We start from the raw sequence: 25,312 nt of genomic DNA on the forward strand, positions 1-25,312 counted from the left end.
TCCGAATGGCAGGGCCTTGAATTGGTAGTGCCGTCCTTGGACTACGAATCCATGCCAGACCCATGCTGGAGAACAACAGTTACAGGTAAGTAACGTGTTCCTTTTTCCACATGCCTTCTTTCAAGTCTCCCCCATACATATGCCTGGCAGGGTACCAGACATTTCCAGCCTCGCATCCCTACTCTTCAACATCTACAAGACTCCTCTTTTGGGAACCATAAGCAACTCCCGTCTCACCTTCCACAATTACTCCGATGATACACTTGTAGTCTTCAAACTATCGCAAGCCTCAACTGGAGAGCAACCATATTTCGGCAATTGTGTCTAAAAAGTAGATCAATACCACTGGCTAAAACACAACGCATGATGTACAGTACCAAAAACACACCCACAACTATTCCTTGGCCTGAAGAAACAGGAATATGCTCTCAACTGACAGTCGAGAACCTCTGATTTTTCCTGGAAAGGTCCCTCACCCTCTAACTGCATGCTAAAGCAGTAGTCAAAAGCTACATCTTCCATCCAAGATTCATTTGTTGCATCATGCCTTGCCTGACTTTCCTTCACAGAATCTTAGCAGTCATTGCCCTAGTACATGATGGGCCCTAGTACAAGGCATGACTAAGCCAGGCTTCGCAGAGCTGTGCATCTCCTCCTGACAAAGGAACGATGGGACAACATCACACCAGCAGTTGGCGCCTTCCGTTGGCTTCCAGCCAAACAGAGGGTGCATTTCAATTGCCCACCATGCCTTTCAAAATTGGGCCCACAAGCCATATCAAAGAAGTTTGTCCCATATGCGCAAGGAAGAGCTTTCCAATCCAGCACAAAGGCTATAGTAACAGCCCCATGCTTCAACAGGAAATGCGTAAGAGTGGCCTCTTTATCAGTCTTTGTAGCCAACATATGGAACCCCATAATCAGGGGGACTCTGCAGTCTGAGTGACCACCTGACATTTAGGAAAACAATGAAACCCTGGACATTCATTAAGAGAAACAGTGTACTCACTCAAGGGCCAGGATCCAGTCTGGTAAGACTTGCCCATATCCATTCCACAACAGACACAGTAAACATTTCCTTGACCACAGGCCTGAGCTGGAACAAGAACAACTAAAACACATTCAAACTATCACCCACCCCCATCACCAGAGGAGAGGTAGAACCCTAAAGCTGATGCATATTTTCATACCAGGACACTTTTAGTTCCCTACTACTCTGTTCAACGTTTCTTCTTCCCACAACAAAGGGCTGACAGACAGCAGCAGGACACTTGCTAGTACTTCTCACCAGCTCACACTTACTCCATCCGTGTTATGTAGAGCCTACTCTGAAGAAATAGTGGCACATCATGTTGGTAACAAGTGGAGCAGGATACTTACACCTGGGCCTCCTCTCTTGATACACAAACCACAAGTGCCAAGAAATGCCGAGAACTACTTGGAAACAAACTGGCAACATAGAAATTGGATTCTTTCAATTTGCGCTGAATGTACCCTCTCCTCCCATTGACCTCCCGCTATTTCCCTTTCTTGGAGAATCATGTTTTCAGAGGTTGCCAAATTGTCTGAAGCCATGGCATATAAGATGTTAATTACATATGATCTTGCAATTGAGGGACAACATCTTACTCCAGAATCTTGGGTAAATAGGAGTTAACTTGCAAACAAGTCACTATTCTCAATTCCATCTGCTACCTTTCCAAAAAGAGTCCAATAATAAGGAAACATTAAGGCTAGATAGGGGAAAATAGTGTCTTTCTTTTTTTTTTCAAACCCTTTTAATTCAATATTTGTGAAATTTGTGTGAAACATACAGATGTGAGTAGGGTGTACTTTGATATTTATTTGGCTTAGATAATGACGGCGATACACCCTATCGAGTCGTGTTTTATAGACTAAAATGGATTTCGAATAAATGTACATTTATGCAAACTCAATATACCAAGAAGAGAAGATGATGAAAGAGAGGATTGGGCAAGAGGGAAGGTAGAAAAGGAAGTGGATGGAAATAAAGCAGCCTCAGAAAAGTGGAAAAGGAGGTATTCATCGCAATTTCACAAAATATTACTTGTGTGATTGAATATGCTTCTTAATGGGGGAGCGCATCTCCTCTCATCGATAATTTGACTGGTGCAACAAGCTTAAACTTTGGTTTAGACGCACAAACCAATTGCCAATTTGATTCTGTTTCTAGCATGGGGGCGGGGGGTTCTGTGTGCCATATATACTTTTTTCTTTTTTTCACAGTTTATCTTCTCCTGTGTGTTCACTAGCCATGGATTAGTGGAAAGTCTCACACATTGGTGGATACCCGTGTAAAAACCGACGACCACCAAGAGGATATGATCATTCCTTTGCAAACGTACAATTACACATATTCGTTTTATGGCAATCGAGATTAAGAGCAGATAAAAATTGTTACAGAGAGTTGGATTTCTTTTTTTTTTTACATATTTGCAGAATGTGCAGAATCTCTGATTTCTGTATTGTAATGCCAACACAGTTTGAAAGGGCCACATATGCATTTTTTCAGGTGTCCAAATGATGTCAGCTGAGCTTTTTGTTTACAGGGTTCACTGGATTCTTTTGTGTCATTGTGCATTGATCATTTTTGCTGTTTCATGGGGGTAGCTCTCCTGTTCCCATTTTATGTGCAAATATGTATTACATTGATTATTCTTTTGGTTAAGAATTTGTAGATATTGGATGCAATGTTGCCTCCTTTTGATAGCTATCAAAGAATGCAATAATACCAGAAGTGTATGAAGAATCTTTGCTTTTAATATTGCAGTCTTTTATTTTAGAAAGCATTAGAATTTTGTATTTGTCAACTTAAATGGGTTTTTTAGGCTCTGGAAGTCCAAGAGGGTCTTTACTTTTGTATAAATCATTTACCGCTAAGAAATTTTGATGTCCAAGTTGACGCATTTTTGTTTAAATGTTTATTTTTAGCCTTTTGTTTCCTCACAATGAAGTCAAAGTCTTTAGGATGGGACGTTCATGAATGTATAATTCACAATTTAAGGGTATTTTATATTTATAGGTTATTTATTACGCGTTTAATACCCAGAGGTTTCTACACGGGGAACCAGCGATGCTTCGCGTTGTCTTGCTTCCAAGGCGAGCATGTTGCCGCAGAGCTATCCTCCTGAGACTAATCCAATAGATTCTCCTCCCACAGATGCCTCATCTTCGGTATAGCTTCTCAGTGCAAACGGGGTGTGTGGAACGCCTCTGCATCCACTTCACTTGGCACACATAATTGGTTGTCCATGGATCCAGATTTGACATTGGGGGGCAATGAATATGGAGCCAGCAGTTCCCCATTACCTTGGTTCATTTTTTCTGGGGACTTGGGCCAGTCAAGAACACCACTAGCTTTTCAGGTTCACAACTGCATCATGCCTAATCTCTGAAGGCTGTTGCTGCTCTGTCATGCCAGCGTCCTTTAACAGGTCTCTGGCTGCGCACCGGAACTTTGCGAATAAGCACTGTTCTGCTCCCATTAATGCCGGGATTTTATTCTCCCAAGAGCCTTCGCTGTGGGTTTTGTTGGCTACTTTTCCCTCTTTATTCAGGAGGAGGGAGAGCAAATATCTTACAATTATAAATTTTTTAAATAGCGCTTAATACCGAAAAGATTTCTAAGCGTGGACCAGGGATTCGAACATGTGTTGCTTTGCATCATCTTGCTTCCAAGACGAGTGCTTTGCAACTGAGCTATACTACCTGTGCATCGCAAAGACTTTGCCTCTCGCATCCTGGCTTTGTGGGCTGTCAATCCCACTTGTGTCTTGGCTAAGTACACCCACTTCCTTTGGAATCTATTTTCTGAAGCAGGTGAAAATCTGCCATCGCAAGAGATGGAGCGGTATACTTATCTGATGGTGAATGGCAAGGAGATGGCGCCACATATCCTGCACTCTGGCCTGTTCAGTCACTGTGGCTTGTTCCATGGGCACAGGATCTGTCCTTTAGAGACATTCTTGGATGAGACTTTCCCGGTTTGCCCCAGATGTTCAAACACACCTCTTTTACACGCTGTTCCACGAGCACAACCTCTTGGGGCTCAGACTGATGAGTCTCAGAGGAGGTTTGTTTTTGCCCTTGCTTGTCCTTCTGGCCATCGGGGGTCAGCGATAGGATGATGTTTTGCAGTGTGCATGAGCAACTCCAAGGATGACATGTTGAGACCATGATTTCAATGAGTGTTCTGTGTGTAGGTAATTTGGGGCTGGGCTAGGTGTAAGTTAAAGTGGCCAGAAAGTATCTCCTGTATCTTTATCATACATGCCCAGTCTCTCGATTGTACACCTTCAAAATCCAATCTGCTCTGCTTTCCATTTTTCAAGTAGATCTGTGCTTTGGGGAAACTTAAATAATGGAAATCTGAGCCAATCCGGAGCCTGGTGTTGCATGATAGGTGGTTTTAGAGGCATAGAAAGCTGAATTGACCACTAGTGCTCAACACCAGGCTGCTGTCACATCCCTCAGCACATCCTCCCCTGGCTTGTTCCTGCGAGACGTGACATGCACTTGCACTGTGCCGGACTCTGCTGAAGTGAGTGTGTCAGCCAGGGAGTCTAGCGATGATGGTGTGTAGAGGCTCTGCTCTCAGCTTGTACAGGTGCCATGTATAGGCGTTGCCCTCACCTCTGTCCTCATACAGTTCACTTTCATTTGCGTTGCACCCTTGGTCTGGATCACAAATGGGATCTGCTGTAGGTGAGGGCTAATCTTCCATGGAAACATGTAAAATTCCGAATCTGAACAGATATCAGCAGGAGGGCTTTAAACTCTAGTCAAAGAATTGGCCAAATTGATCTTGCTAACATTACTCTCGCGTCAATGTCAACGATAGTTTCTGTCCTTAAAATGGATAGCAGTTTTGTTTTTATTTTGTTCCACTTAAAAAATAGTTGTTTGAAATTGAAATGGCACCTAAAATGCCCTGTGTTTTTAATTTTAGGTTATAAGCCTCCATCTGTCAACGTATTTTGGCTCTCTCGCGGATTATGGCCCCCATGTCTTTAGGTTTCTAGGGCAGGTACATTTCCATGTTTTGTGATTCATGTATGTAACCTCTTGTGCATTAAAACAGGGACAGGGAGCAATGAAGAAAGAGGTAAAAGAGGCAGGGCCATATGGGAGAGGTGTAGAAGAAGATCAAGCCATTGTCATACATCGCAATGCACTTACCTGCACAGTGGACATCGCATAGCACCGTGCCACACTGCAACGTGTCCATTGCCACACTGAGCTTGTCCCTTTCTCTTTCAATTTACACCGTTAAAAACCAACTGTGCACATGGGCAGTGCAATTTTCCATCCTTTGGGCACCCAACAAACAGGTCAAGTATCTGAGCATGGGAGTGTTGTTCTCACGTGCCATGTAGCAAGTCAATCATATATGTCATTTATAACGCCCCTGTACACAAGTGTTTCTAGGTGTGACTATACAAGGGAGGGAAGACCGAGATAGAACAAGACAAACAATCTTACTAGGCCTTGTGTCAATCAGATCGTGCAAATGCGAGAACGAGAAGTGCAAGGGGAAAGGGAGGGGGGAAGTGCAAGGGAGAGGGGAGGGGAATATAGGGCTGCAATGCTTTGAGTAAGTGCAGCCCGGTCAGCGCAGCACTGGGTAGTACTAGGAGAACACGGCACTTTAGGGTTACAGTTACAGCCGCTACGTGCGTGATCGGTCCGGAGGCAGTGCAAGGGTGAATGATCAAGAAAGAGCCTGGCACCCAGTGAGAATCTGAGGGTAGCCAAAAAACCAGTCAGTACAGCAGACAGGTAGTCAGCAGGGGAGGGAGAGAGAGAAAGCAGAGGAGAAGAGGAAAGTTTTGAGCTTCTTCCAGAACTTCAGGTGGTCCGGCTCAAGTTTGAGAAGGGCAGGGAGGCCTTTCCAGAGGGAGGCACCTGCAGAGGAGAGAGATCTACCCCCCACTCTCTGCCTGGAGAAGCGTCTAACCCTTAGAGAGTTAGAGGTAGCTGAGCAAAGGGCTCGAGAAGGAAGGTATTTTGGAATAGAGCGTCAGATGTAGTGTGGGCCATGGCCCCAGAAAGCCTTGTGGACAATGTAAAGGGTCTTGAACTTGATCCTTGCAGCCACCGGAAGCCAGTGGAGAGATTTTATGGCTGGAGAGATACGGTCCTTGGGCTTGAGGCCAAGGATAAGTCTTGCAGTCCTGTTCTGGATTAGTTTCAGAGGGCGGAGAGTAGGGGAATGCAGATTGAGCAGGAAGCTTTTGCACTAGTCCAGTCTAGAGAGAACCAGGGCTTTGGAGACAGTGATCTTCTGGGGGAAAGTGAGAAATGGAAGTCCCTTTAAGGGGGAGCAGCTGGTAGTGGGACTTCTTGGCATCGTCTGAGATGTGAGGAGAGAAAGAGAGAGTGGAGTCGACGATGACTCAAGTTTTTTTGCCTCGCAGGAAGGCAAAGGAAGAGGGCCAGAGTGAAAGAGGTAAAGCAGGGCAGCAGTCCCAATGAGAAGGATCTCTGTCTTACTGGCATTAAGTCAGAGATCTTTTGAGGTGCACCACTCCTGAATCGCAGATAGTCAGGAATGAGCGAGAGAGGAGAGGATGCTGAAGGGAGCATAAAGGAAAACTGAGTGTCATCCGCATAACACTGAAAGTTAGAGGAGAAGGTAGAGATCAGGTGGGCCAAAGGAGCCAAGTAGAGGTTGAAAAACTACGGAGAGAGTATAAAGCCCTGGGGAACGCCACAGGTAGAGAGCGAGGTGGCAGAGAGAAAGGGACCAAGTTGGACCTGGAAGGGAGGGTCCAAGAGGAAGGAGGTCAGCCACTCCAGGGCCTGATCGGTGATGCCCAGGTTCTCACGGAGTCGACTGATCAGGATGGCGCGGTTGACCGTGTTGAAAGCAGAGGAAATATCAAGGAGGATGAGGCAGAAGGAATGCTGGAATCAAGGTTAGAGAGCAGATCTTCATGAGTGTTTAGGAGAGCAGTTTCCATGCCTCTGGCAGCTCTGAAGCCAGACTGATGGTCATGGGGACAACCAAAAGATTCAGTGTGGAGAGTAAGCTGGGAGATGGGTAGCTTTTCCAAGAGTTTGTCCAGGAAATGGGTGATGGAGATTGGGCAATAATTTGCTGGGCAGGTAGGATCGCAGACGGCCTCTTGAGGAGGGGGTGCACAAAGGAGTGCTTAAGGGGAGAGTGGAAAGTTCCAGTGGCAAAACGGTGATTACAGAAAGCGGCCAAGGCTGGAGCGAGGGTGTCAATATGGTTCTTGATGGTTCTGGGGGAGCAGTGGAGCACCTGTTTGGTCACTTTCATAGATGGGACTTGTCTAGAACCCTTTTCAGGTGTTGTCATGGAGAAAGGAGGAGGAGAGGGAGAGATGGCCAAAGGGGGGGGCCAAGAGAGGAAGAGGAGATAGAAAACAGGATGGCCTGAGTTTTAGCAGAGGAGAAGCCAGAGCCGTACAGATGGCCTGGGAGTGAACAGGAGAGGTAGAGACTACAACAGGATTGGCCAGTTCCTTGCAGATTTTAAAGAGTTTGGCCGTGTTGTTAGAGGACGCAGAGACGCAGGCTTGAATGTGCCCAATCAGGGAATGCAATTACTCCATGCAAACAATGACACTGAAAACATGAGCCATTCAGCTGAACAAATTAATTCCCAACACTACCCTAATTCGACTCCATTGTGGTTTCAAGGTAGAATGGTGCCTAGTGCAAACCACTTCAGTGCGCCAGCCACGCAGCCTATGCACATCTTGCTTCCATATTGCGAACCTGCCGAAACCACTCGTAGCCTCTTGTATGTATTTCTCCACTCTCCCCATTTCTCCCCCTTGATTTTTGTTCCCATATGTCCTTCTTTTTCTCATCTGTCAAACATCACGTACACCGTATCCCCTCGTTTGCCCACAGCCCATCCTCCCCCGGCTCTCCCTCCCTGGCAATACATGCTTCCTTCACTTCAGCTTTCTCCCACTCTGTTTACCGCTGGTCTTTTGTGGTGCCTCTTGCACTGTGCTTTCTAATATTTGGCAGTATTCTTTCTCTCCATTTCGTTTTTCCATTCTCCCTTCATTTTGTTTTTCGTTCAGTGCTTTGCTCTTATCTCCCTCACCTTCTGCTTTCCTATGTGACACTTGCTTCACTCTCTTAATCTTTGCCTTTTCTCACCTTTCTTTTTTCGTTTCCCTTTCTTTCTTTCTCATATTTTTGTTCACCTTCTTTATCCATCTTTGCCTTCTTAAATCATCCTGTCTTCTGCCCCCTCCATCCTTCAGTAAGCTCCTCTGTCCCTCAACCAGATCTCTCTACCCACTTCTCGCTTTAGTTTTTTTGGCTTTCTTTGTCATTATCTGCCCTATTTGTCTTTTAATGTAGCCCCTCAGCCCTCCCCCTCAGCCCTGCTACGTCGCTCCCTGGGGGGCTATTGTCCACACTTTGCCCTCGAGTGGCATGGCCCCAATCCAAGTTAATGTGTATTTAGACTGACAGATGTGCTAATAGCTGGGATGGTGGATGAGAAAGGGCATGCATCCTGAATGTGGCAGGGGGTGTGTGGGGCAATTGAAACAGATCAGTCAAGGCAGGCTGCTATCCTTTGCCACTGATTAGGATCGTAATTGACTAAGTACAGCAGTCTCGGATTGATTCAGAACTGCTTTTGCCAAGCCACTTCCCACTCTGCGACCTGGGGAGCTGCCCACTTTCCCTGCCCCTAGAAATGTCCTTGTTCACAATGATAAGCAGATTTCTTGGCCTACTTGATTGGGCTTCTTGATTCTGTGTTAACAATGGGACTAGGCATGCCTCATTCATTCATTCATTGAGTCTGAGTGTCAATCTTCGGAAAGCAGTCTCACGACTTTGCACCATCAACTGTGCCATAGACTTACTGCTGATTAGGCCCAGGAAGTCTCACATTTCCTTTGAGAATATTATGTCTTGGGCGTGAACCCTAAAGCCTCATATGTTTGCCTCTGGCACCCTGAAACCGCAGAAAATATATTCCCCCTCCCCGCCCCACTGAATCAGTGAACGGCCTGTAATGGTGGAATGTTTTGAATATATTAAGTCTGTGCTCTTTCCTGCTTAGAAAAATTAGTTTACTTGCTAAACTTTGAATTGGTTGTTTCCCTCTAAACACAACAAAGCTGATTCAGAATGGAATTGCCAGTAGTAATGCTGTCTTACTCCTAGAAATGACCAGTAGTAATGCTGCTTCTAGAAATTACCGGTAGTAATGCTGTTTTACTCCTAGAAATGACCAGTAGTAATGCTGTCTTCTAGAAATTACCGGTAGTAATGCTATTTTACTCCTAGAAATGACCAGTAGTAATGCTGTTTTACTCCTAGAAATTACCTGTAGTAATGCTGTTTTACTCCTAGAAGGAAGACTATTTGATACGCACAAAAAAGTTGCCAGGATTAGCTTTCTGTTACTCAGGACTTACACCCACAAATCACCCTGGAATGGATAAGCATGTTGACACTTGTGGAAAGTAAATGTTCTTTTTTCTATTACTCTTTGAAATGACATACATTCACTGTAGAATGAATGGATACGTGAGCCGCCTTTGCCAAAATCCCCTTCATCTTTAGTTGCATTGTACACACCGGACATTTCACCCTCTAGATGCAAGAGGGTAATCCTTGTCATATTTGCAAAGCAGAAGCTTTGCGTTCTTGCTTCTTCCCAGGCAGCCAATACAAATGCTTCATTTTGGTTAATTCTGCCGGTGCAGTTTGCTGCTTCTTGACTGGATGTATCCTTGTGGCCCGCCCTTGCCAATTTACATGGTACCACGCGTGAAACAAAGGAAAATATGACTTGATTCAAGAAGATCATCAACATTTATTTTGAACTTTTCCATTGCAAGCATCATGATTGGCAATCCATCCCTGCAAAGTTTCTGTGTTTGAAGTCTGCAGATCCTCATGCCTGTGTCCCAGCTCTTTTCTTGCACCTCGTGTGATCTTCGGCATGTGGCTGCATCTCTTCTGATGCCTCCGCGTCAAGAGGTGCAATCGATAAGTGTTTGGAAGTGATCTACGTTTTAGGAGGAACCACTCTTGTTGAGGCATGCAATCAAGGATTTGAACAGTAAAGAGCACACACGTTTCGGGACTTTGTAAGAGAGTGGGTACTGCTCCATAACGCACGAAGCAAGCTTGAATAAGATCCAGACTATAGATGAAGAGCAAACGGTTACATGCGATTTTATCAAATGATAAACCAAAGAAGGAATTTTGAACAAAGAAAATGTTGTTCGATGTTTTTGGGCAGGTTTCTCCCCCAAACTCTCCCGCTTTTTCCTCCCAATACTTTTCACCCACCCCCAAAACTACTATTCCCATTCCCAATCACATATATATAGTTTTCTAAAATGTGTTATTTTTTGTATAGATGTTTCGGGTTCGTTTAAAAATGCATTCTTTGTTTTTTATTCAATACCATCACTGCATACCGACCAAAACTACCTGTGTGTTTGATGTTCTTAATAAAAGGTAAACTTTAAAAGGGCTAATAGATCACAAAATCCAACCACACCTGACCAATCAAAGGGATGTTCTGGGATCCTTATTGCCAGTGATTGCTGGTGGTTCCAGTATGGGTGGAGAAAAGTGGATCTTTAATCCTACTATTATCCTCTGTAAATTGTAGTATTAAATGCATGTTTCAGGTTTCCATTCCCTGACACTGCATGGCATATGATCATGTTTTATTCATGGTGAATTGTAACTGTTTATCTTAAGAAGATGCAGCATAGTTCGTTCTTGGCAACTGGCTCAGCTTCAACGAAAACGAGATGCTGTCGTTTTTTCTGGCAAGATTGTGCACACTGTATCCATATCATGATGAGGAAATGGTGATGCAATCTTCACACGGCACTCATTCAGCTGAGGTTTGGTGGTACTGTCCCATTGGTGTACAGTACAGTTTCTCTTTCAAGCACCAATATAAACTGCTGGCAACTACAAAGGGAGACATTAAAAAAAATAGAAACTTAAATTTACTTTCATCATTAAAAATAGTATCTTTTTTTATTAACGTTTCCATTTGAAAGTAGCTTAAATGTATATCAAAAAACACAAACATCACTGCTCACTGTGGCTAGAAAAGAAAAATGCAGACGATGGATTATATTTTCAGGGGTCTGCAACCTGTGGCTCTCCAGATATGTTGGACTACCACTCCCATGCTCCCTCACCACTAACTATTCTAGCTAGGTTGATGGGAGTTGGAGTAACACATCTGGAGAAGCAGAGGTTGAACATCTCTGGATTTAGTTATGTGGATATGTATAGTGGACTGTTAGTAGCCAGCATATGGGAATTTAGAGATAACTGAGGACAGAGAAGTATGTGAGAGTACTAAGGTGCACGCCCAGACACAAGATGGCTGCTAGATTAGCAGAATAGATCGGCATGAGATCAGAAGGGGTATGAGACATGGATTGCAATCGGGAAAGCCATTCCTTTCAACTAGAGAAGAGCGTGCGAGCAGCTCGGTGCCATTACTCCTGGCATTCAATCGAAATTTGGATTCTTCTGGCAATCATCACAGTTTTGTTCTAAGAAGGAAAACCCCCCTAACCAGTAACCAAGATGTGTCCGGTTTTACGTTCTAAGTTTTCTTTTTCCTAAAATTGTTACACACCTGGGCAAGATGAAATTTCAGCTTCGTGCCATCAAGAAAGAAGGGAGGACATTAATTGAAGGCCATATCACTCTGCCTCGCTTTTCTACTATACCCTGCAGCACGTCATATGCAATCTTATGACTGCAATTCAGAAATTAAATTCACAACTAGTATTGAAAGGCCCAAAAACCACTCCCTGAGTCTATATTTAATGTATTTATTGAAAGCATATATTTCATTTTACCAAAATATTTACTGTGCAATATATGCTCAGCGTTGCCACGTCAAATGTTCAATTCTCTCCTCAGCACAATATCTGCTAGGGATAATAAAATATTCTCTCCTGAACACAATATCTGCTAGAGATAATCACATATCTTGCTCAATTTCTTTTTTTTTAATGTATTTTTATTATTTTAAACAAACCAAACCAACAAACAATACAGCTTTTTGGGACGTACACAATCAATGTCAGACCGTCACACAGGGTTATTCTCCGTCCCCCCACCCACCCACCCCAAAAACTTGAGCCGGCTCATCCGTGCCAACTACAGGAGCGTTTTCGGGAATCGCAGTGCTTGTAGACTCGTCTGAGTCTTCTGTTTCATAGTTAACCTGGTGGGGTTTACCATAGAGGTCACTAATTGTCGCCAGGCTATCAGGGGGCCCACTTCTGCCCCCAGCCCCCCGGTAACGGCTTCAAACCATACTGCTGATTCTGCTTCCGCCCATCTCAGGAGGTCCGGCCACCATGTCTCCACCCTGGGTCTGTGGGCCGCCTTCCAACCCAATGCGATCTTACGCTTGGCCAAGATGAAAGCCAGGTCCCTCATCTTACTTATGTGCTTTAGATTGCATGGCCTGGGAAAAATCCCGAGCATGCATGCCCGAGCCGACCCCACATCCAGTACCACTCTCCCACCGGCCATCTTAGTATTTATTTTGTCCCAGAATCTGTGCACCTCAGGACAGGCCCAGAACATGTGTAGCAACCCCGCTTCCACCTCCCCGCACCTGGGGCATTTCTGTGTGGCCGAGCCTCCAAACCTGGCTATTTTCCCGGGGGTCAGAGAAGCCCTATGGGTGACATACAACTGGATCTGTTGGAGCCTCGCATTTCGGGACACCTTTTTATGGTACCTTTGAGCTCTCTCCCATTGCTCCTCTGTCATGAGTCCTCCTACCTCCTCCTCCCAATTCTGCCTCAGTTGAGGCAGCTCCCTCCCAGCCTTTGCTCTCAGGAGCTCGTATACCCTGGATATTTCGTGCCCGCCCTCTGAAACATCATACATCATTTCCAGGCTAGCATCAGGTTCTTCCACTAGCACCGTCTCAGGCCATCTCTCCCTCACCCGTTTCGTGAGTCTGGTGTAAGTTATGTATTGGCCTCTATGCAACCCTGTCTCCACCTACAACCTCTGGAATTCCAATGCCTCCCCTTCCTGCCATATATCCCCGAGGGTGGCCAAGCCCGTCGGTTCCTAGTATCTACGGACTACCTCAAGCAATTGAGTCGTTTACACACAGCGCCACCAGCGGAACCTGCTGGGTGAGCGGATCCAGATCCCCCACCGTTCTCCACGTCCTGCGCCAGACCTCCCAACCCAGCTCCAATAGTCTCCCTCTTCCCACCATTTTACTCTTTTGTAGCCACACCGTCTCTCTCAGAAAGTATGGAGCCAAGTCGCGCTGCAAAAGTCTAGCTTCTGCAGAGACCTCTGACGACAACCACCTGGCCACAAACAACAGCTGCCCCGCCAGATAATAAAGCTCAAAGTTTGGCAAGTTTATGCTCCCCCTGTCACACGAGTTCTGTAGTTTCCACAGGGATACTCTGTTCCTGGAGTTGCCCCATATGAAGCTCCTGCACATACCATGAAGTCTCTTGAAAAAGCTTCTGGGAATCAAATACGGGACATTTACAAAAAAATGTAAGAGTCTGGGCAAAACCACCATTTTGAGCAGAGCTGCTCTCCCCATCATAGATAGGGGTAATCTAGAACAGAACTCCATACTATTCTTAACTCCCTCGATCGCTTTCTCTGTGTTTAATCTTGGTTTTAACGACCCCAAGAACACTAACGCCCATGACTTAGCCATCACCTTATCTGACTTGGGTCACACGCACATAATTCACGAGCCCACTCATATCAAAGTTAGAACACTGGACTGGCTCACTCACCTCAATTGCTCTATTGACCTCCTAGCTAATGACCCTTGCATGTGGTCTGATCATCACAAAATAACCTTTTCGATCAAAGCCAACTCACCAAACCTGGCGCCTATCATCGCCCCAGCCACCAGCACGAGAAATAAGAAAGACATTACTCCCGACAAACTCCTACCTCTATTACTCCCCATCTTGAACAACACTGACCCTGATGCTGACCCCACAGTCTTAGTGGATATCTACAACCAGGCTATACTCAAATCATTGAACACCATTGCCCCTCTAAAATTGCGGAAACCCAAACCACAGTGTCACCTTAACACTTGGTTCACTCCGCAGTTAAGCGAATTACGCAAAACCAAGAGAACTGCTGAGGCACTTTGGAAAAAACATCCCACAGTATCTAACAAGACTGAGCTAACCCTAGCCTCCACCAGTTACAAAGAAGCTATCCTTCTTGCTAAAAAAGACACCTATAACAAAAGGATTAGACTTGCGGAATCCAACACAAAAGAACTTTTTAAGATTCTAAAAGAATTAGAATCCCCCATTGCCCCTATAGACAAATGTGTTACTGACGCTCTATGGTGTAGTAATATTCAGAAGGCCTTATTAGATAAAATAGCTCGCCTACAATCTAAAATCAATGCAAAAAAATCCCTACTACTAGCCGACCCGGACTACAAACAATTACCTAACAAATCACCTACCTTTAAGTCAACCTGTAAACCTTTCAGCTTCTCACCCCTTTCAACGTGGGAAGTAGAAAACATCATCAGGAAACTCAAACCTTCAAATTGCCAAGGTGATGCCTGCCCTGCACTGACCATCAAAGCCGTTGCGCACGAACTAGCACCATTCATCACCAACCTCATCAATGCATCCTTTAAATCTGGAATAGTTCCTGATAACCTAAAAGACGCGTGGGTCATACCACTCCTCAAAAAACCTACACTTGACCCAGCCAACCCGTCTAACTATAGGCCGATAACGACTGTACCCTTCTTATTAAAAATACTGGACAGAGCAGCCTACTTACAAATACAGGCCTACTTAGAATCAAACAATCTCTTAGGACTTAGGCAATCAGGTTTCCGACCTAGACACGGTACGGAAACTGCTTTAATAGACCTCACGACTCAGATCCAAATCCTAAAAGACAATGGCAAACTAGCACTCCTTTTACTGCTTGACCTATCAGCAGCTTTCGACTTGGTCAATCACCAAACACTCTGTCACCACTTGAAAACTGCAGCACACTTCTCAGACTCAGCCACAGCTTGGATCAGTTCCGTCTTGGCGAACAGAACCATGAGGGTCTTCTCTCCCACTGACTCTGCTGAACCCTCACCAGTACCCTGTGGAGTCCCGCAAGGCTCTTGTGTGTCCCCGACACTTTATAATATATTCACAAAGCCCCTCTTTGATATCCTTGACTATCTGGGTGTCACATATACCAACTACGCGGATGACACTCAGATACTCATTCCTATCTCAGGCAACTATGAAACAGACAGCAAAACCCTTAATGATATATACTCAGTAATACAAGCATGGATGGCACAACAGGGTCTCTGCCTCAATGACGAAAAAACTGAGCTGATCATCCTTGGCACCCACGCCAAACTCAAAAATCTTAATCATGCATTCAAATCCTTCACCATAGATGGCAATCTCATCCCCGTGTCAAATAATACCAAAACCCTTGGTATCCACATAGATGCTACCTTATCCTTCTCCAAACAAACTAATGCAGTAGCATCATCAGCCGCTTACACCTGTAAGCTGATCACTGCATGCAGGCCGTTTATCTCCCCACCTAATTGCATTACTCTTGCTAGAGCATTAGTCCTATCCAAAATAGACTATTGTAATGCCCTTTACTTAGGCACTAGCCACAAAAACATCAACAAACTTCAAGTAATTCAAAATAATGCCATCAGGGCCGCCCTCAACATTCCCAAAAAGGCGCACATCTCTGAGACTAGACGCAAACTACGCTGGCTCCCAGTCGAGCATAGAATATCCCTCAAAACTCTGGCCCTTACACACAAAGCCAGAGCCAACTTGGCACCAGCATACATTACCAACCAACCTACGCCTCACACCTCCTCAAGACCACTCAGAGCAGCACAAGCTAACACTATGTCCATACCGAGATTCAAACTTCATAACTCGGGAGGAGCTAGCTTCCCTGTACAAGCTTCTAAATTATGGAACACAATCCCAGCGCTTTTGCGAGCAGAACCGTCATTTAACCGCTTCAAACATAACACGAAGTGTTGGCTTCACAACATGGACTCTATGACAGCCTAACTTACTGCTCCTATTGTGATTGTCCTCTGATTGTACACTATGTATGTATGACATCTTTGATCATGTTTATATGCACCTGCAACACTAAATATGTGCATACCTGTAACTGTAACATAACCCTTTGTTGACTGCTTTTAATTGTAACTGTAACCAGATCTAATTTACGCGCCCGTATGCCCCCGGGCCTGGCTGCGCTTTATAAATAAAATAAATACAAATACAAATAAATATGTTCGTGCTCTGACTCTATCCTATGATAAATGTTTACTCCCAGATACCTAAATGTCTCAGGCTGCCAGGGTATTTGCAGGGTAGGCAGCCTCTCCAGCGTGGCACTCTTATACCTTCCCAAGGGGAACAAACTAGACTACCCGGGGTTCACAGATATGCCCGAGAGGGTGGCATAACAATCCATCACTTCCAATACATATTGCAGGTTTTCCTCCGGGTAGCGCAAATAGAGGAGCATGTCATCTGCATACAGCGATACCAGATGCATGCCACTTATCGTACGAATCCCCACCTCCCCGTATTGTTGTTGCAGGCATATTGCCAGCGGTTCTAATGCCAGTATGTATAACATGGGTGACCAGGGGCATCCCTGTCTGGTCCCCCTGCTGAGTTGCCATTTGTCTGAAATTATGGATCCCGCTTTAACTCTCGCTACCGGGGTGCTATATAACATCTGAACCCACCTGATGTATCCAGGTCCCAATCCGTATCCTTTCAGGGTTGCTTTCAACCAAGGCCACCACACCGAATCAAAGGCTTTAACTGCGTCTAGCGACACGATAGCCAACTCGCCTGTGTCTTCCCCGGTGTAATCAATGATATGTTGCAGCCTTCTATGGTTGTCTGTGATATTCCTACCAGGGACATAGCCCGTCTGATCTGGGTGTATCAGCTTACCAATCACCATCTTTAACCTATTGGCTAGCACTGCTGTGAGTATTTTACTGTCCTGATTCAGCATGGATAAGGGTCTATAGGACCCGCACTCAATGGCCGGCTTGCCTGGTTTCAGAAGTGGGATGATCACTGCCTTGCGGAGGGATGGTGGCAGTTCCCCCAGTTTATAGGCTTCATTAAACATGTCAAGCAACGGCTGAAGTAGCTCCTGCTTATATGTCTTGTAAAACTCACTAGGCAACCCATCTGACCCGGGTGCTTTACATGTGGGCAGATGTTTGATTACCATTTCCAGTTCACCCAAGGTGACAGGAGCATCCAAATCCGCACGTTCTAGGTCATCCAGGGTGGGCAGCCCTATATCCTCTATTGTTCCCAGTATGTCTTGGTTCGTATCCTCCCCTGTGTCCTCATATAATTGTCTGTAATACTTGAGGAACTCCTCATTTACCCCCTCCTGGGTGTTATGGGTTCGGCCTTCCGCATCCCTGATCTCTCTGATCACTGAGCAGGGGGTCTCGCTCTTGTACAGCCAGGCCAGCAATCTACCCGGTTTACCCCCCCCCTGCCTGTAGCCTCTCTGTGTATTTCTTGTAATTTAATTTGCATAATCTATCCCAGAGTCCACTGCAGGTTAACTGTAAGTCTTTTATCTTGGCACTGTTCTCCCGGGTAGTCTCCTCATTTTGCATAAGACCCTCCAGCTCTCTTTCTGATTCCTGAAGTTCCCGTTTAATGCCCCCTTGGAGCCGTTTAGATTTTGATATAGCTACCCCCCGCACCACCAACTTAAATGCCTCCCATACTGTACCCACAGCACATATACTGCCCGTGTTAGTTTCAAAATATTCCTCGATGGTCTCCCTCAGGTCCTCTCGAAACCCTGCATCTTGTAACGCCTCAGTTCTGAGTCTCCATGTTGGGATACGCGCCCTGGGGGGTTGGTATCGCCACTCTACTACCAAAGGCGAGTAATCGGATAATACCCGAGCCTTATATTCCGCACCCATCATTTCTCCCGTTATCTCGGCAGCTGCAAACACATAGTCTAGCCTCATGTGCAAGTCATGTGGTGCTGCGTAGTGCGAGTATTGTCTATCCATTGGATGCAGCTTCCTCCACACATCCACTAGGCCTAGGTCTTCCAACATTGTCCCCAGCGCTTTAGCCGCTGGCGCTGGCTTCCCTGATTTGTCATCTGACCTATCTATTCTAGGATTCAGGGTACAATTAAAGTCCCCTCCCCACACTATCGTGCCACCCACCAGGGGGCTAATCTTACTGTATAGGGACTTAAAATAAGCCGCCTTATCATGGTTAGGGGCGTACAAATTGATGATGTGCACCTCTCTGTTCTCCCGTCACCACCACCATTCTGCCCTATGGGTCTATTGTCGAACTGAGCACCTGAAACGGCACGTGCGGTGCCACCCATGTGACCACCCATCTTGCATATGTCGAATACGTGGCCCCCATGACACTACCCCTCCATTTTCTCCTGACCACCTCCAGCTTCTCCTTCGTGAGGTGGGTCTCTTGTAGCAAGGCTATATCAATACGCATCCTTTTTAGATACAGCATCACTTTATTGCGTTTTAATAACTGTCACCACTCTAAGATTACCCGATGCCATCTACTCGGTGTGCTCCCAATGAACTCCTCCTTCCGATGCTTCCCGTGATGGCCCGTTTACTGACTCTTACCCTTCCCAGCCTCAACAATTCCCCCCTATGTATCCCACTGCACACAACCCAACCCCTCCCCCCACCCTGCCCTATCCCAACAAATGCACAGCTCCATCCCTGGATCGCAGGCCCACTCGCGTCTGGTCCTATCTAGCGTCAGAGGACTAGGACCCCGCGGGGCGTCCCCGATCTAACAGTGACCTAACTAGGTGTACTACTATTGGGTTCAAGGGATGCCTCCTAGGGGCTCCCACTTATCTATTTAGGGTTGTTGCGTCCAGCGGATCCCGCCAGCCTATATTGCAGCACACTCTCCACAAGCTTAATTTAGCTCTATATTCAAGTCCCAATGTCTTAGCCATGTCCCCATGGAGGACATAGCTGCGCGCTACTTATCTTCTGCAGCTCGCATCTGGATATCCGTTTCCTGAGGGCGGCCCTGCATATCGAGCCATTCCATCGCATCCTCGGGTGGCTCAAAGAACAGGGATTTGTTCTTGTAGAACACTTTCAACTTGACTGGGTAAAGCAACATATAACGATGGCCTGCTTCTTTTAATCTTCTTTTCACCTACCCAAAGTTCATCCTGCTACGCTGTACATGCAGCGTATAGTCCGGATATGCCGTGATTTTTGCCGACCCCCTTTCGATCGTTCCTCCCTTCCAGAAAAATTCAAGTATCTTCTCCCGATCTCGATAATTCCGAATTCTTGCGAACAGCGGTCGCGGAGGGGTTCCTGGGGGCGGTCACCTTGTCAAGCGCCCTTTCACCCGCGAAACCCTGGGTCAGCGCCCCGCCAGTTATCTGCTGCAGGAGCATGGTTTCCACATATTCTGTTGGGTTGGGCCCCTCCATTCCTTCCGGCAAGCCAACAATTCGTATGTTATTTCTCCTGGCACGCCCTTCCGCCTCCTCGGCTCTGTCCTCCAGGTTGTCCACCCGCTGCACAAGGGCATGTAGCTCCGATCCATGTACGGCGCACGCCACAGTATTCAGGGCCATCTCCTTCTCCAAGTTCCCGGTGCGCTCCGCAATCGTCTGCACATCCTGTCTCAGCAGGTTCACTTCCTCTTGGACCGTTCCAATCTTGAGGTCCAGGCCCACTTTCAGTTCGTTCATTGCCAGGCCCAGTTTAGTCTCCCAGGCCACTTTCAAGTCTGCAATTGCTGCTAGCACCTCCTGGATCGTGCCCGGTGCCTCTGCCTCTGTCATGGGGGTCTCCTTGCTTTTGCCTCCCTCCGCACCTGGGGGCGTCTTGATGTAGGCCTCCATCATGGGCTGTTTGGTCCTGGGTCTAACAACTTTAGTAGACATCCTGCCGTGTTGTCCGGGCGTAAGCCTGCTGCACCTCCCCGCGCATAAAGGTCTGTGTGGCACCGGGCCACTCTTGGCAGTATAGGGCCGTAGCGACTATGCCCATGTGTGTCTTGGTCGCTCCCCTCACCCTTAGAGGGGGCTGTGTCCTCCCACGTACTTGCGCGCTCTCGGTGTCGTGATTCCGGTCTCTGCCTTACTTCTTCAGTGGCCAGTGCTCACGTGCGCACACTGACCCATTGCACTCCTCTTTCAGTGCTTTGTCAATTCCGAGGACATCTAGCTCTCAGTGCAGACCAAAATGCTTTGCCCCCGTTCTCGGATTCAGGGGGGCCGCTTTATTTTATGTCTGGGAACCTGCGAATGTAACGAAGTGGCCTTTTTTGCTGGCTTGTTGCAATAGTAGTGGTGTCCCACCAGCTTCGGGCCTAGGTCACTCTCCTCGGCGTGTTCTGTCACTATTGGGCCCCTCAGTATCGTGTTCTACCTCAACCTCCAGTGCTTCTAGGAGGCGGCCTCCTGGGGTGTGCCTGGTCCCCTGTGTACCAGCACGCCTCGCAACTCCAGCGGCCTCTCTTGTACAGGCCGCTCAGCGTGCAGTCTTTTAATGCGTGGAATATTTGCTTTGATCAGCCAGCTGTCCCTTGTGGATCTCTCCTATCTCTCTGCATGTCCAGAGTCTGATCCGTGACGTCCTGAAGTACTGCTGCTGCCTCTCACTCCTTCGCGTTGGCTCCAGGGTCCTCCGATACACTGTTGCCTGCCCGTTAGCGAGCACTGTGCAGCGGGCGCAAAATTCGCTTGTTCTTCTTCCAGGTGCGCCGCTACAACGTATCCTCCATGGGCACCTCCCAAGTTCGGTCTGACTTCACTGCGGCCCAGCGTCAGCCGCAAGTTCGCTCGGCGGATCTCGTCAGTTACCATCTATGCGTATTCGAGCTCCGGGCGCACGCCTCTTCGGACGTCTTGCTGTCTCGATCTTGTCCCTCGGCTCGCAAAGCATAAGCGTGGCCCGGGCAGTCCGCCTTCTTTCCTCCGCTTCTCCACACCACGGCCCCTTCGGGTCTGTTGCTTAAAGCAGGGTCCTGAAATCCATTGCAGGTACCGTCTGATCCTTCCGTCAGTCATTGTTGCGGCGCGCCCATGACCCTCGATGATCCCTTTGTTCCCGTGGCCATTTTGTTTCCATTTTTTTACTCGGGGCCCATAGTTATACAAATGGGTATAACTTTGTCTCCGTGCATCCCACATGCACCAAAAGTTCAGCGAGTGTGGCTCCCACCTTCATAGTCACGGATGTTAATTCACAGTGCTGGCAGGCATCCGTACGCGCACTTCTTCCCCAGGATCAATACAGGATCGAAGGAGCTCCTCGGGAGCACGTCCCTTTACATGGCCGTCCTGGCCACGCCCCCTATATCTTGCTCAATTTAACAGCTGTGTGAGTCTTACAATGTGTTCCACACTACTGCCTATGACAGCATTGCGAGTCTGCAGTGATTATTTTTCTACAATGTGCCTATGCTTATCTTGGCATGTTGCCTGACTCATAACATTGGTGTCAAATGTACAAAACAAGTGTTTCTTGACTGTGTGTAAGGATTGCAATGTGCTTCGCCTATGGCTGGAGAATGGCCATCTCAAAACCAGTCTGCGTCCACAATAGGCCTGCACCTGTTTGGACACTAAACATCATGGATTCTAAACATTGCCTAACACGGCTTCAAGATCAGCACTCTAAATAGCCTGAATGAATTGAAACTTGTGTACCAATGTGTGTTGTTATTATTCGAAAGGGGCTGATTAAAAAGTGTTGAAAGCACAGGACATGCTCTGTCTAGCTGTCTCTAAAACCTTCATCAATTCTCAAAGCCCACTCTTCAAATCAGGATCTCAGAGTGCCTCCTCCAGCACCCCCTCAAAGTCATGTATTCCAAACGCATGCCCTTTTCTATAGCTTGCTTTTGCTAAGAATGCAAAAAACTAAAATCGCTTCAGATTTGGATTTGAGTAATGGTTCAGCATTCTGCATTACCAAGTGTCTTAGATGGCTGCGTTCTCATTGGCTGCGTTCTCATCCCACGCCGAGTCCAGCTGTTTCGGCCTATGGCTCCCAGCATCAGCCAGCCTCCTCAAACTTGCCCAGCTCCAAAACTTGCATGGTCCATCTCCTCTCCAAGAGCAGTGTGCAAGTCCCCCTCCTAATCCTCACGCCTGTATTTATTACCAAAGTTTGGCGCAAGGAACGTGCCAGCAGAAAGAACATTGTCTAAACGATACACTGGAAGCCTGTGAACATGTCTAAGCTGGGCCTGAAAGACTGAGACCCATGTTGGAGGTGAAGTAGAGACAAGGCAAGTTATGACCACATGTCATGTACCTGCTCCAAAGGGACACAGTTCTGGCCAGATAAACTAGAGAAGATCAATGTGACGCAGGACACCCAGCTTACCACAACAGGCCAATCCTTTTCAGTGATGCACGTGGGCAGAACGGAACTCGGAAAGCTCAAAGGACATGATGTAGGAACTGGGTAAACTGACTGCTATGGAGAGTGCCACCCGGAAGCTGTGAGGGAACAAGATACGTTTGCAGAAATCGGGACAATTACCTACAGCTCCACTCTGATTCACTGAGACGAGGGCTGTGCGGTATGACCAGTGGCGTTGCTAGGGGGGGAGAAGGGGAGGGGGGTTGGCCTGTGCCCCCCTCTGAAATCCTGGGCCCCCTTTGAGCCCCGCCTACCAAGGCGAGCAGTGACTGTGTTCTCTGTTCGTGGTGTTATTTGTGACACTCACTAAGGCAAATGTCTGCATATCACATGGCAAATACACTTTTGTCTCAAAGCTAGCAGTGATCTTGGTATGCATTCTGGCATCGGTATGAACATGAGCACGAGCCACTTCTCAGGTGTTCCTGCCCGGCTTCTGCACAGTGACCTCCATAGTAGCCCCTCCCATCAGAAGGTAGTGTACGAAACTGCTAATGGTGGGCCATTAGTCACTGGATGGTTTCGTGCCTGCCTTCTGATGGGAGGGAAGGGGAGGTGCAGTGGGGTGTGGATAGTTGGTATGCACAAAAGCCACTCTGCAGGAGTGCTTGTGATGTCACACATTACCTTTCATAGGCGATCCTCCCCCCAAATTTGTCTTTGGCCCCCTGTGTGCCCCTCCTAAATTTGATTCCTGGCGACGCCACTGGGTATGACTGCACACTGTGTGTGATCAGTGCATAGACCTTTGTTTTCCACCAATCCAATGGCAGCGTATGATTGTGTTTCACACTGATTGTTGGGCTACATTACTTGGTATGTTCCTGATACCCCAGCCCCCCTTTCTAGGTACACACATCCTAATATGGTTCTCTGTGGAAGGAGGCGAGGTTCATACTTTTGTATTCTGCATTCTTCATAATACACGACACGTCGCAGCACACAACCCTAGACACATCTGCACGCAATCACTCCTCTAGCTCACCCTTTGGTTTTCTTTCGAAATAAAATCCTCTCCAGGTATTATGTTCTTTTTCAATAGCAAATCACATGACATGTATTGCAGCTTCTTGGTGCCATTATCTGATAGGCATGCAATAAATAAGTAAATAAATGCATACATTGATTAGCTCTCACTCAATTGCCCTCCCTATGCCTGTCCCTGCCTCTCTCGCCCTTTCTCTCGGTTTCTCTCTGTCAGGCAATTGGGCTGACGTGGATGGGACAAGGAACACTCGCGACTAAGATCACTCAATGCAAGAAAGAAAGGCGTCCCCCTTTCATAGAAGAAAAGGAAGGCTGAGATAGGTTCTGCAGGCCCGGACAAAGGAATGCTGGCAAGGGAGCGTAGTAACCATGATATTGACTTGGTGATGTCACTCGTGTACTCAGTGCATACGCCAAGACTGGGCGGGGCCTGCAAAGCCCCTGCAAAAACTTTATAGGAATCTCGCTCTCAAGCTTGTGTTCGCACTCGGCATCATGCGATGGATGCCCATACTTGTCATATTTCTAAACTCACAGGGCCTCATTACACGGATGGCGGTAAGGATTTACCGGTACCGGTAAAATACCGGTACCGGTAAATCCTTACCGCCTTACTACGAGTTCCCTTTGCGGGTTGGGGGATTTAACGCCTGCTTTTTGCCCCTATGGGGCAAAAATGGGAATGGGGAAGGGCAATGGGGGAAGGGGGAATTACCGCCCGGCCAGCCTTGGAATGGGGCGGTAATTCCCCTTTCTGCCAAGGCGGTGCCGGTATTTTACCGGCATGAACCATGACGCTATTAGCGCCATGGTTCTCTGCCATCCGTGTAATGAGGCCCACAGTCTTATCTGGGTTTTTGTTGTTTTGTCATTCAAATATATCTGTTTTCTTATTAACTATTCAGGGAATAATGTATTAGTCCTGCCGCAACATTTCAGGGATCCTATTCCCCTTTCAAATGATGTATGTGGCAAAACAGTTATCCATATTAACTCAATATATGTCTGCCTAATTTGTATCCCTTAGCATAATAACATTCTAAATTAGACTAGTATATTGCGGGAAAATGCCAATCTTGGTATTATTTCATGCAAATCAAAAATACTCAAATGTGTTCTGATAAATATATTCCTGTAAAAAAATATTTTTTTACCTGACCGAAGGAAATCTATTATTGACTAAATCTGGATATTCATGAGGAATGCCAATTGGCCGACAGAGCGCGTCACTGCAGAATGTTTTCCAATCCATATTTTCATTCAGCCCCAGGACGTCTCCTTTTCAAAAGTGAGTACAAAATGTCTATTGTTTTTGTCATTTTACAGCCACATTTTGATGTCATGCATATGGAATCTCTTGTTCCAATTTCTTTGTACCTTAGTTTGTTCGTTTAGTGTTAACCCTTGAAAAAATGTCAGCCAACGCTGGAATTTGTGTTGTTATGTCTGATTTGTGTTCATTAAGTCTTCCCTTTTGCGTTGTGCTTGTTTGTCCAATGTATAGTTTGTCAGATAGGTATTCCAAACTCTACACTACATATTCCCTAGACAAGTTGTATACTGTTTTAAGAAGATGTATTTTCCAATGAATAGTTGTGAACTGTGATCGGATTGTTTTATGATGTTAAAACACGCACACACCTCAGCCCGTGGATTGTCTCTCTTTTCTTTCTACATTCGTAATGAATCAGTAGATTAGATGCATGACAGGGGAAACATGTCCTGTGCCTTATGGTTATCAGGCTTTTTTAATCTGCTTAAACAAAGATCTTTTCATACCATAAACACTTTAGATGTTAATTATAT

At 46.5% G+C, this 25,312-nt stretch overlaps 1 protein-coding gene across 1 annotated transcript in view; it reads right to left on the reverse strand.

The window, feature by feature from the left end:
* Positions 1–9,824: 9,824 nt before the first annotated feature.
* Positions 9,825–25,312, reverse strand: part of COL6A6 (collagen type VI alpha 6 chain) — an 858,285-nt gene continuing 842,797 nt past the window's right edge. The window contains exon 37 of the mRNA XM_069646627.1: positions 9,825–10,965. The gene's annotated coding sequence lies outside the window, so the exon portion shown is untranslated. The remainder of the gene's footprint in view (positions 10,966–25,312) is intronic.

The sequence above is a fragment of the Ambystoma mexicanum genome, chromosome 2q (genome assembly GCF_040938575.1).
Source record: "Ambystoma mexicanum isolate Mex_15411 chromosome 2q, UKY_AmexF1_1, whole genome shotgun sequence".
In the NCBI taxonomy this organism is placed as follows: domain Eukaryota; kingdom Metazoa; phylum Chordata; class Amphibia; order Caudata; family Ambystomatidae; genus Ambystoma; species Ambystoma mexicanum.